At 40.5% G+C, this 12,748-nt stretch overlaps 1 non-coding gene across 1 annotated transcript; it reads left to right on the top strand.

Annotated features, from left to right (window-relative positions):
• The first annotated feature begins 12,430 nt into the window (after positions 1-12,430).
• On the top strand, positions 12,431-12,537 carry LOC112798765 (small nucleolar RNA R71). The gene has a single exon (XR_003200362.1). It is a non-coding gene; the product is annotated as a small nucleolar RNA R71 (small nucleolar RNA).
• Positions 12,538-12,748: the final 211 nt, after the last annotated feature.

The raw sequence follows: 12,748 nt of genomic DNA, 5'->3' as shown, positions 1-12,748 counted from the left end.
TCCTTGTTCGAATCTTGTGGCATGCATGGGTGACATTTTTCCTTTGAATTCTTTCCTTGGTGAGCCCGATACTGCCCTTGTGGAGGGCAGGGCAAGGTTCTCTTCCTCTTGGTCCCAAGGCACATTTTGTGCTCTGCCCTTGGAGTGGGCAGGGTTGCCTTCTCTTCTTGGTTCCCTTATGTTGCCCTCCTAGAGGGCAGTCTGCCCTTGTGGAGGGCAATGTTGCCTCCCCCTTTTGCATGCGACACACTTCCTTGGGCTTTGACCACACTTTCCTTTCCTTGGGCTACACTTCTTAGGCCACGCTTTTCCTTTTCTTTTCTTTTCTTCACCTACAATAAACCAAAACAACCACTCCAAGTATCACTAAATTCAAGAGGCTTATAAATCAATTAAAATTCAATTAAAATTAGCTCAAACCTCATGGATTAACATTAATTTCATGGTGGTTGCTTGATTTAAAGAAGTTATGCATTTTCACTCCAAATCACTTACTTAGGATACAAGAAAGTGCATAAATGCTAACAAAACAAGTGAAATTAGCTTGAAAAATGGGTATATGATGACTTGTCATCACAACACCAAACTTAAATCTTGCTTGTCCCCAAGCAAGCATCAAAATTAAGAGTAAATGGAATGAATAAGAAAAGGATACTTATCCTTATTATGCAGATAGCAGAACTTGATCTATGGGGCATTTATGCAGACAATGACAACTCAGGTTATTATTCCTGTTACATAATATATATCTTTCCTCAAAAGCTTGCTAAACTTGCTGTTATAAGGCTCACTTTTTACTCACTCCCTTGCTAACTTTTCTTGGCTTACAATGCTTAACAAGCTTATTAATTTTTTTAGAGGTTGGGTGTCAAATGCTGCAGCATAGCCTTTGGCTTTATTTTCTTTTATTTTGCTCAACATCTTTCCACCACAGACACTTGGCTCACTAATTCTTCCTAGGATCATTGATGCCCAGCATCTCTTTGGATAACTAAATGTTCTGTATCTAAGTTGCTCTTTATTGTGGATTTTCAATTGACCATCCCAAATCAGTTGATCTAAGTGACCGGGTTTTAAAATACCCCTTAGAATTTACTCATCCAAGCAGATCTTAGTACAAGAACACCACAGGCATATGTCCTAGGGTTCAAGCTATTGGTGTCCAACCTTTATTCTTTGTTTTCTTTGCCATTTTGGCTTTTTCTTTCCCTTTTCTTTCTGTTTTTGTTACCAAGGGCTTTTTCATTATTGAGAGGAGTCTTTGTAACAGCAAGCTAACTCACAATTGAATGAGAATGATATTATACAACAATTATTTCATGAGTCATGCATTTAATCAAACACATATACCACCACCAACTTCCATTCATACTTATGCAACATTGGATATTTTACTTTTCAATTCAAACAAAACTCTTTTATTTAAGCATATGGGAAACAAAGCAATTTTCAAGCCAAGTGATGGATAACAAGCATTATGCAGGTTTAGCATTTTTAGCAAACAATTTCACTTGCAACTAGATAAACACTTTAGCAATACATACAATGGTTCCCATGTTCGAAATAATACACAGCAGCAAGGATTAAGTTCAGATACAACCTTTGAAGTTGCAGCCCTTTGATTCGTCCTTCTGTTGTGTTCTCTTTGAGTTAAGATGCATAATGTCTTCAATTATTGGCTCATGTCCTGCATAATCCTCAAAGTTGCTTGCTTCTCAAGCCCTTAATTATATGGTTAGTATGTATAAACTGAGTGTGGTTCTAGGATTGATTTTTGGTGTAGGGACACCAAACTTAATTGTTTGCCACTGCCTCAGATGCAACAAGTCAACCATTTTTAAAACCATGTATCCTTGCTAATGGTTAATGAAATTAAAGCTAGAAAACAGTTCAACAGTTGAATAATGTGTTTGATTGCTTGGAGCTAGAATCATGCAAGAGGTGAGAATGTGTTTTTATATGATATTTTGGTGGAACACCAAACTTAGAAGTTTTTATTCTCCCTCAAATTGTTTTGGTGTGCAACACCAAACTTAGCTCCTTGCAATCCACATCAATTACTCAACATTTTTATTGGAAAAGCTATGAAAAGAAACTACCTCAGGTTGGGTTGCCTCCCAACAAGCGCTCTTTTATTGTCACTAGCTTGACATCTTCTATTTTTGCTTCAAGGGGGATCTAGGTTCTGAACCTCCTTTTCTTTGTTCCATTGCCCCCCTAGATACAGTTTTGCTCTATGACCATTTGCTGTAAACTGACTCTTTGTTGCTTTATCTAGCAATTCAATACTCCCATAAGGAAAAACCTTAGTCACCAAGTATGGACCAGTCCACTTAGACTTAAGCTTGCCAGGGAATATCTTGAGCCGTGAGTTATACAGGAGCACTTGTTGTCCAGGTTTGAATTCTTTCTTCAAAAGCTTCCTGTCATGCCATCTCTTAGCTTTCTCCTTGTATATCTTGGTATTTTCATAGGCTTCTAGCCTAAACTCATCTAGCTCATTCAGCTGCAACAATCTTTTCTCTCCTGCTGCTTCAGAATCCAAATTTAGAAGTTTAGTGGCCCAAAAGGCTTTGTGCTCAAGCTCTATAGGGAGATAACAAGATTTGCCATATAACAGTTGAAATGGGGACTTCCCAATAGGAGTTTTAAAAGCTGTTCTGTATGCCCAAAGTGCATCTTCTAACTTCCTAGCTCAATCCTTTCTTGTGCTGCCAACTGTTTTTTCTAGGATCTTCTTCAGTTCCCTGTTTGCTAATTCTGCCTGCCCATTAGTTTGAGGGTGATATGGTGTGGCTACCTTATGAACAACTCCATATTTGTGGAGAAGTTTCTCCATTTGTCTATTGCAAAAATGACCACCACCATCACTGATGAGACCCTTGGGTACTCCATATCTAGTAAAGATGTGCTTCTTTAGGAATTGAAGAACAATTTGTGCATCACAGGTAGTTGTAGCTATGGCTTCCACCCATTTTGAAACATACTCCACTGCTACCAGGATATATCTAAATGAATAAGAAGGGGGAAAGGGTCCCATGAAATCAATGCCCCATAGATCAAACAATTCTACTTCCAAAATGAAGTTCTGTGGCATCTCATTCCTCCTTGTTAGTCCTCCTGCTCTTTGGCATTCATTACATTGGTGGACAAACTCCCTGGCATCTTTGAAGATGGTTGGCCAATAGAACCCACTTTGTAGTATCTTTGCTGCTGTTCTTTCTGGACCAAAATGTCCACCATAAGCTGAGCCATGGCAATGCCATAATATATCTCTTATTTCACTTTCAGGAATACATCTCCTGATTATTCCATCAGAGCACCTTCTGAACAGATAGGGTTCATCCCACAAGAACTTCTTTGCTTCATTGATTAATTTCCTCACTTGTTGCTTAGTGAATTCTTGCGGTATCTTTCTCCCTACTTTGTAGTTTGCTATATCAGCAAACCATGGTGTTTGTTGGATTTGCATGAGATGTTCATCTGGGAAGCTTTCATTCACAGGTAATGAGGCCTTTTGAATTGTTTCTGGTGGCAGCCTTGACAAATAATCAGCAACTAGATTTTCAGTGCCTTTCCTGTCCCTTACCTCAATGTCAAATTCTTGTAAGAGTAGAATCCATCTGATAAGTCTTGGTTTAGCATCCTGCTTTGACATCAAATACTTGAGAGCAGCATGATCAGTATAAACCACAATTTTAGATCCTATCAAGTACGATCTAAACTTATCAAATGCATAGACTACAGCTAACAATTCCTTCTCTGTTGTAGTGTAATTTTTTTTGAGCTTCATTCAATACTTTACTTGCATAATATATGACATGGTGCAAGTTTCCCTTCTTCTGTCCAAGTACAGCACCAATTGCAATTTCACTTGCATCACACATGAGTTCAAATGGTAAGTTCCAATCCAGGGGTGTGATAATTGGTGCTATTGTGAGTTTGTGTTTTAGAGTTTCAAAAGCATGCTGGCAATTTTTATCAAAGACAAAAGGTTGATCAATCATCAAAAGGTTACTCAAAGGTTTGGCTATTTTAGAAAAATCTTTGATAAACCTTCTATAAAATCCTGCATGCCCCAAGAAACTTCTAACAGATTTCACATTAGTTGGTGGAGGGAGTTTTTCTATTATTTCCACTTTTGCCTTGTCAACCTCTATTCCTCTTCTTGAAACTTTATGACCAAGAACAATCCCCTCAGGTACCATGAAATGGCACTTCTCCCAGTTCAAAACCAAATTGGTTTCTTGGCACCGTTTCAAGACAAGAGTTAGATGGTTTAAGCAAGTATTGAAATTATCACCAAAAATAGAGAAGTCATCCATGAAAACCTCTAAAAATTTTTCAACCATATCTGAGAAAATGGAAAGCATACACCTTTGAAAAGTGGCAGGGGCATTGCATAATCCGAATGGCATTCTTCTATAGGCAAAAACTCCAACTGGGCATGTGAATGAAGTCTTTTCTTGGTCTTTTAGATCTACCACTATCTGATTATACCCAGAATAGCCATCCAAGAAGCAATAATAAGCATGGCCAGCCAACCTTTCAAGCATTTGATCAATAAAAGGAAGTGGGAAGTGATCTTTGCGTGTGGCATCATTCAACCTTCTATAGTCAATACACATCCTCCATCCTGTCACTGTTCTGGTGGGAATGAGTTCACTCTTCTCATTAATAATGACTGTCATCCCACCTTTCTTTGGTACCACTTGGACTGGGCTTATCCATGAGCTATCGGAAATAGGATATATGATTCCTGCATTCCATAATTTCATTACTTCCTTCTGGACAACTTCCTTCATTGCAGGGTTTAGTCTTCTCTGAGGTTGAATTACTGCTTTGGAATTGTCCTCCAAAAGAATCTTATGCATGCATACTGTAGGGCTGATGCCTTTCAGATCATCTATGGTCCATCCTAAGGCATCCTTGTGAGCTCTGAGAACATCAAGAAGCTCTCCTTCTTCTTTCTTTGTCAAGGATGAATTGATGATCACCGGGAGGCTCTCTGAAGTGCCAAGGAATGCATATTTGAGATGAGAAGGTAATGGCTTCAGTTCTTGCTTTTGCACCTCTTCTTTCTTGCTTGGTTCCACCTCTTTGTCTAGGTAAACCTCAGCTACATGTTCCTCTATTGTTTCTTGATTGTCTTTTTCTTGCTCATGCTGATCAATGTCTAATATTTCTTCCACCAGGCTCTCTATCATATCCACCCTCAAATGCTCTTCCTGTTCTGAAGGGTGTTGCATTGTCTTAAAAACATTTATGATCATCTGCTCATTGTGTACTCTGAAAATCATTTCTCCTTTTTCCACATCTATAATGGCTCTTGCAGTTGCTAGAAATGGTCTGCCCAAGATGATTGAATTGTTGCCTTCCTCGTCGGTATCTAAGATTACAAAGTCCGCAGGGAAGATAAACTCTCCAACCTTTACTAACAAATTTTCCACAATTCCATTTGGTATCTTGATTGATCTGTCTGCCATGACTAGTGACATCCTGGTGGGTTTGAGTTCTTCTATGGCAAGCTTCTTCATCATGGATAAGGGCATCAAGTTGATACTAGCTCCAAGATCACAGAGAGCCTTGTCCAAGGATAGTTTACCTATAGTGCATGACACTACAAAGCTCCCTGGATCTTTAAGTTTTGGTGGGATTCCTTTTTGGAGCACGGCACTACATTCCTCACTAAGCATCACCGTTTCCTTCTCATTCCAATCTCTTTTCTTGTTGATGAGCTCTTTTAAGAACTTGGCATATAAAGGCATTTGCTCCAATGCTTCAGCTAAAGGTATGTTGATCTCCAACTTCTTGAAAGTCTCAAGAAATTTGTGGAAATGCTGATCCTTTGTTTCCTTGTGAAATCTCTGTGGATAAGGTAGTGGTGATGTTGAGCTCTTCTCCACTTGATGTTGTTTTGGAATTGGTTCCTCCAAGATCTTCTTTCCTTTCTTCAAATTCTGTGGTTTGTTGTTCTCTTCTGTGAGTTCTCCTGGGACATTCTTGCTTATCATGTCTTTGTTGATGGCTTCATCATTCTTTGTTGGTTCAGTGTCATTCTCCATAAGCTTCTTTTTTGCTCCTTGGTTACCATCCACTAACATCTTTCCACTTCTTAGTTGCACGACCTTGCATTCTTCCTTTGGGTTGGGAATGGTATCACTAGGTAGTGAACTTGATGGTTTTTCAACAGAAATCTTCTTAGAGATTTGTCCAATCTGCCTCTCTAGGTTCTTCATGGAGGCTTCTTGGTTCTTTGTTGTCAATTCTTGGTTCTTCATCAGTTTCTCCATGAGCAGCTCTAGATTGGTGATTCTCTGTGAGTCTTGTGAGATGGGTTGATTTTGGGGTGTTGATGGATGATGATAAGTGTTTTGGTTAGTTGGGTGGTTATTTGGTGGGTATTGGTTAGAATTTGGGTAGTTGTTTTGTGGTTTTCTGTATGAGTTTTGGTTAGTGTTTGGCTGGGGGTTGTGGTTTGTGTTTTTCCAATTGTTCTGGCCTGTGTTTCTTTGCCATGGTTGTTGGTTTTGGTTCTGGTTATCTCCCCATCTGAGGTTGGAATGATTCTTCCAAGATGGATTGTAAGTATCCCCATAGACTTCATTTGTTCTAGGATTTTGGTTGTGCATGTATTGGACTTGCTCTTGTTGTTGCTCTTCTTGAGTTTCTTCATTTTGCACCCAAGTGGTTGGTGGTTGGCTTGTGGTGCTCACTGCTGCCACTTGCAAGCCATCAATTCTTTTGGCCATTTGCTCAAACTATTGTTGAATCTGCTGCTACATCATCTTGTTTTGAGCTAAGATTGAATCCACTCCTTCCAACTCCATTACTCCTCTTCTCTGTGATGGTTGGCGTTGTCTTTGATGAGCAAAGAAATATTGGTTGTTGGCCACCATATCAATGAGGTTTTGAGCTTCCTCTGTGGTTTTCATGAGTTGTAATGAACCTCCGGCAGAGTGATCAAGAGCTTTTTGAGCTTTAAGAGTGAGTCCTTCATAGAAATTCTGCAACTTGTCCCACTCAGTGAACATCTCTGGTGGACATTTCCTCAATAAAGCCTTATATCTTTCCCATGCTTCATATAAGTTCTCGGCCTCCAATTGAGTGAACGTTTGAACCTCAGTCTTCAACCTTAGGATTCTTTGAGGTGGATAGAATTTGGCAAGAAACTTGCTCACCAAGTCATCCCAAGTGTTGATGCTTTCTTTTGGAAAGGTCTCTAGCCATTGAGTGGCTTTATCTCTGAGAGAGAATGGGAAGAGCAGCAACTTGTAACTATCAGGAGGTACACCATTGGTTTTCACCGTGTCACAAATTCTCAAGAAGGTAGACAGATGTTGATTTGGATCCTCCAAAGGCCCTCCTCCAAAAGAACAATTGTTTTGAACCAGAGTGATGAGTTGTGGCTTTAGTTCAAAATTGTTTGCATTGACATTGGGAGGAAGAATGCTACTCCCACAATGCCTAGCATTTGCAAATGTGTATGAAGCCAAGACTCTTCTCTGTTGTTGATTATTGTTGGCTCCTTCTCCTGGTTGATTGGTATCTCCTTCCATCTCTTGGAATTCCTCCTCAGATTCTTCTTCTCCAATAACGTTCTTCCCTCTTTCAGCTCTTCTTATTCTCCGAAGAGTTCTTTGATCAATTTCAGAGATGATAGGGGAAGATCTTCCTGTACCTGACATACAAACACACAACAATAAACACACAGACCCAGAAAGCCAATGAAACTTCACTCTATAGCTAGAATGAAGGTTTAGTTAGTTTAAGCAAAAATTCAAACAGTTTGTGTGTTAGTAAGAATTAGAATAACAGAAAAGAAAAAGTGCTTAATCTAGACCTCCACTTCACTTAATCATTGTCAATCTATTTCAATCCCCGGCAACGGCGCCAAAAACTTGATGTGTGGAAAATGATCCAACACAAAACTCACCGACAAGTGTACCGGGTCGCATCAAGTAATAATAACTCACATGAGTGAGGTCGATCCCACAGGGATTGAAGGATTGAGCAATTTTAGTTTAGTGGTTGATTTAGTCAAGCGAATCAAGTTTTGGTTGAGTGGGTTATATTTAACAGAAGATAAATTGCTTGAAATGTAAAGGGAGAGGGGAAATTGCAGTAAATTAAAGAACAGGAAAGTAAAATAAACTGAATCTTAAAGAACAAGAAATTAAATGACTGAAACTTAAAGTGCAAGAAATGTAAATTGCAGTAGCTTAAATGGCAAGAAATATAAATTGCTTGAATGGAAAAGGGAATTGAGGACTAGGATTGCAGAATCTAAACAAAGAGAAAGTAAATTGCAACAATCAATAAGAGTAGAAGATGAATTGGTATAAACTGAAATTCAACAGAAAATGAAATTAAAGTGCAGCAGGTTCACAGAAGAACCAAAAGTAAATTGTGGTCTCAGGTCTCAAGAGACTAGGTAGCAGAGCCTAGATCTCTATTTGCCTTCCCAGATCCAAGTTCACAAAGCAATTGACAAGAAATTGAAGAGGAAGCAGTAAAGAGAATGTAAATTGATTCAATTATGCAGAAAGAAAACTCAAGAGTTCTTGAGTGGAGATTGAGACAGAATTCCCTCAATTCTTAACACCCAAGAATCAAAACAAAGAAATTAAAAAGACCCAAGCAAGAACAAGGAAGAAGAGAGATCAATTCTCCTCCCCAATTCTCTGAAATCTCGGTTCAGTCTCTCAAGGAAAGTCACAAAAATTCAAAGCTCAAAGAAAGTGCAAAATTCAAAAGCCAAAGCTAAAGGTTGAAGGAAAGGTCCTAATTACATCAAACTAGCTCCTATTTATACACTTTCTATTCTTGGATTTTGGGATTTGGATGGGCTTTTGATTTGGTGAAGAAATGAATTAAAATGGGGTTTTAATTTGAATTTTCGGCCCATGAGAAGTTGCTCCCAGGAGGCTGCCCTGCCCTTGTGGAGGGCAGGGCAGAAAATTGGTGCATGGTGCGGATGATTGGTGCGGCGTGGTGCAAGCTGGTGCGGCCTTGGTGCGGTTGGTGCGGCCTTGGTGCATGAAATGCTGCCCTGCCCGCGCCAAGGGCAGGGCAGGAAAAGTTGGTGCGCCAGAATCAGAAGTTGGTGCGCTAGAATCAAAATTTGGTGCGCCAGAAATTTCCTTGGTGCATAGGATGCTGCCCTGCCCTCGCGGAGGGCAGGGCAGGAAATTTTGGTGCTACCAGGATTGAGCTTGGTGCGCCAGATGCTGCCAGGAACGTGCCATGGTGCGCCAGATGCTGCCAGGAACGTGCCATGGTGCGCCACATTTGCTTCTTGGTGCGCTATACACAAAATGCTGCCCTGCCCTTGCGGAGGGCAGGGCAGTGTTTCCACTTTGCTGTCCCGTGTTCGAAACACGGCTGTGGCACACGTTCTATTAATTTTCTTGGCTTCTTGGCACGGCAATCAACCTTAAGTCCTAGCTTCCTCATGGTTCCTTGTTCGAATCTTGTGGCATGCATGGGTGACATTTTTCCTTTGAATTCTTTCCTTGGTGAGCCCGATACTGCCCTTGTGGAGGGCAGGGCAAGGTTCTCTTCCTCTTGGTCCCAAGGCACATTTTGTGCTCTGCCCTTGGAGTGGGCAGGGCAGGGTTGCCTTCTCTTCTTGGTTCCCTTATGTTGCCCTCCTAGAGGGCAGTCTGCCCTTGTTGAGGGCAATGTTGCCTCCCCCTTTTGCATGCGGCACACTTCCTTGGGCTTTGACCACACTTTCCTTTCCTTGGGCTACACTTCTTAGGCCACGCTTTTCCTTTTCTTTTCTTTTCTTCACCTACAATAAACCAAAATAACCACTCCAGGTATCACTAAATTCAAGAGGCTTATAAATCAATTAAAATTCAATTAAAATTAGCTCAAACCTCATGGATTAACATTAATTTCATGGTGGTTGCTTGATTTAAAGAAGTTATGCATTTTCACTCCAAATCACTTACTTAGGATACAAGAAAGTGCATAAATGCTAACAAAACAAGTGAAATTAGCTTGAAAAATGGGTATATGATGACTTGTCATCAGAGGGGTATTTATAGTGGAGGGAGAGGGGTTAATTTTCGGCCATATTGGGTGGGTTGGGTGGGAAAAAGGGATTTTGAATTTTGAAGGTAGGTGGGTTTATGGGGAAAAGTGGTTATGGGGAAGAGAGTTTGAATGTGAAGAAGATGAGAGAATGTGAGTTGAGGTAGGTGGGGATCTTGTGGGGTCCACAGATCCTGAGGTGTCAAGGATTTACATCCCTGCACCAATTAGGCATGTAAAACGTCTTGCATACAATTCTGGCGTTTAAACGCCGAAGTGATGCTTATGTTGCGCGTTCAACGCCCAATTACAGCATGCTGGCGTTGAACGCCAGTTCCATGCTTGTTTCTGGCGTTCAGCGCCAGCTCTCCTCAGGGTATATTCCTGGCGTTCAAACGCCAGGATGCTGCTTGTTTCTGGCGTTCAACACCAGATCCATGCTCTGTTCTGGCGTTGAACGCCAGCCAGATGCTCCTTACTGGCGTTTGAACGCCAGTAAGTCCTTCCTCCAGGGTGTGATTTTTCTTCTGCTATTTTTGATTCTGTTTTTAATTTTAGTATTTTTTTGTGACTCCACATGATCATGAACCTAATAAAACATAAAAGAACAATAAAAAAATAAAATTAGATAAATAAAAATTGGGTTGCCTCCCAATAAGCGCTTCTTTAATGTCAATAGCTTGACAGTGGCCTCTCATGGAGCGACACAGGTGATCAGGTCAATGTTGTAGACTCCCAACACCAAACTTAGAGTTTGGATGTGGGGATTCAACACCAAACTTAGAGTTTGGCTATGGCCCAAACTTAGAGTTTGATTGTGGGGGCTTTGTTTGACTTTGTACTGAGAGAAGCTTTTCATGCCTGCTCTCCATTGTTAAAGAAGAACACCCTTGGGTCTTAAACACAAGGTAGTCCTCATTCAATTGAAGGACTAATTCTCCTCTGTTAACATCTATCACAGCTCCTGTTGTGGCTAGGAAAGGTCTTCCAAGGATGATGCATTCATCCTCCTCCTTCCTAGTGTCTAAGATTATGAAATCAGCAGGGATGTAAAGGCCTTCAACCTTTACTAACACGTCCTCTACCAATCCATACGCCTGCCTTACTAACTTATCTGCCATTTGTAATGAAAATATGGCAGGCTGTACCTCAATGATCCCCAGCTTCTCCATTACAGAGAGTGGCATAAGATTTATGCTTGACCCCAGGTCACACAGAGCCTTTTCAAAGGTCATGGTGCCTATGGTACAGGGTATTAAGAATTTGCCAGGATCTTATCTCTTTTGAGGTAAGGTTTGCTGAACCCATGTATCTAATTCACTGATGAGCAAGGGAGGTTCACCTTCCCAAATCTCATTACCATATAACTTGGCATTCAGCTTCATGATAGCTCTTAGATATTAAGCAACTTGCTCTCCAGTAACATCTTCATCTTCTTCAAAGGAAGAGTAGTCTTCAGAGCTCATGAATGGCAGAAGGAGGTTTAATGGAATCTCTATGGTCTCTATATGAGCCTCAGATTCCTTTGGGTCCTCAATAGGGAACTCCTTCTTGGTTAGGAGACGTCCCATGAGGTCTTCCTTATTGGGATTCACGTCTTTCCCTTCCTCCTTGCATTCGGCCATATTGACTATATCAATGGCCTTGCACTCTCTCTTTGGATTCTCTTCTGTATTGCTTGGGAGAGTACTAGGAGGAGTTTCAGTGACTTTCTTACTCAGCTGGCCCACTTGTGCCTCCAAATTTCTAATGGAGGACCTTGTTTCACTTATGAAGCTTAAAGTGGCCTTAGACAGATCAGAGACTATATTTGCTAAGTTAGAGGTGCTCTGCTCAGAATTCTCTATCTGTTGCTGAGAAGAAGATGGAAAAGGCTTGCCATTGCTAAACTTGTTTCTTCCACCATTATTAAAAGCCTTATTGAGGCTTTTATTGATCCTTCCATGAGAAATTTGGATGATTTTTCCATGATGAATTATAGGTGTTTCCATAAGGTTCACCCATATAAATTACCTCTGCTATTGCAGGGTTCTCAGGATCATAAGCTTCTTCTTCAGAAGATGCCTCTTTAGTACTGTTGGATGCATTTTGCCATCCATTCAGACTTTGAGAAATCATGTTGACTTGCTGAGTCAACATTTTGTTCTGAGCCAAAATGGCATTTAGAACATCAATTTCAAGAACTCCCTTCCTTTGAGGCATCCCATTATTCAAGGAATTCCTCTTAGAAGTGTACATGAACTTGTTATTTGCAACCATATCAATAAGTTCTTGAGCCTCTACAGGTGTTTTCTTTAGGTGAATGGATCCACCTGCAGAATGGTCCAGTGACATCTTAGAGAACTCAGATAGACCATAATAGAATATATCTATCATGGTCTATTCTGAAAACATATCAGAAAGACATCTTTTGGTCATCTGCTTGTATCTTTCCCAAGCTTCATAGAGGGATTCACCATCTTTTTGTTTGAAGGTCTGAACATCCACTCTAAGCTTGCTCAACTTTTGAGGAGGAAAGAATTTAGCCAAGAAGGCTGTGACCAGCTTATCCCAGGAGTCCAGGCTATCTTTAGGTTGAGAGTCCAACCATGCTCTAGCTTTGTCTCTTACATCAAAAGGGAAAAGCATGAGCCTGTAGATTTCAGGATCTACTCCATTAGTCTTAACAGTCTCACAGATCTGCAAGAACTCAGTTAAGAACTGGTAG

Source organism: Arachis hypogaea, chromosome 4, assembly GCF_003086295.3.
Source record: "Arachis hypogaea cultivar Tifrunner chromosome 4, arahy.Tifrunner.gnm2.J5K5, whole genome shotgun sequence".
Taxonomy (NCBI): Eukaryota; Viridiplantae; Streptophyta; class Magnoliopsida; order Fabales; family Fabaceae; genus Arachis; species Arachis hypogaea.
This window is presented reverse-complemented; position numbering and strand designations above follow the sequence as displayed.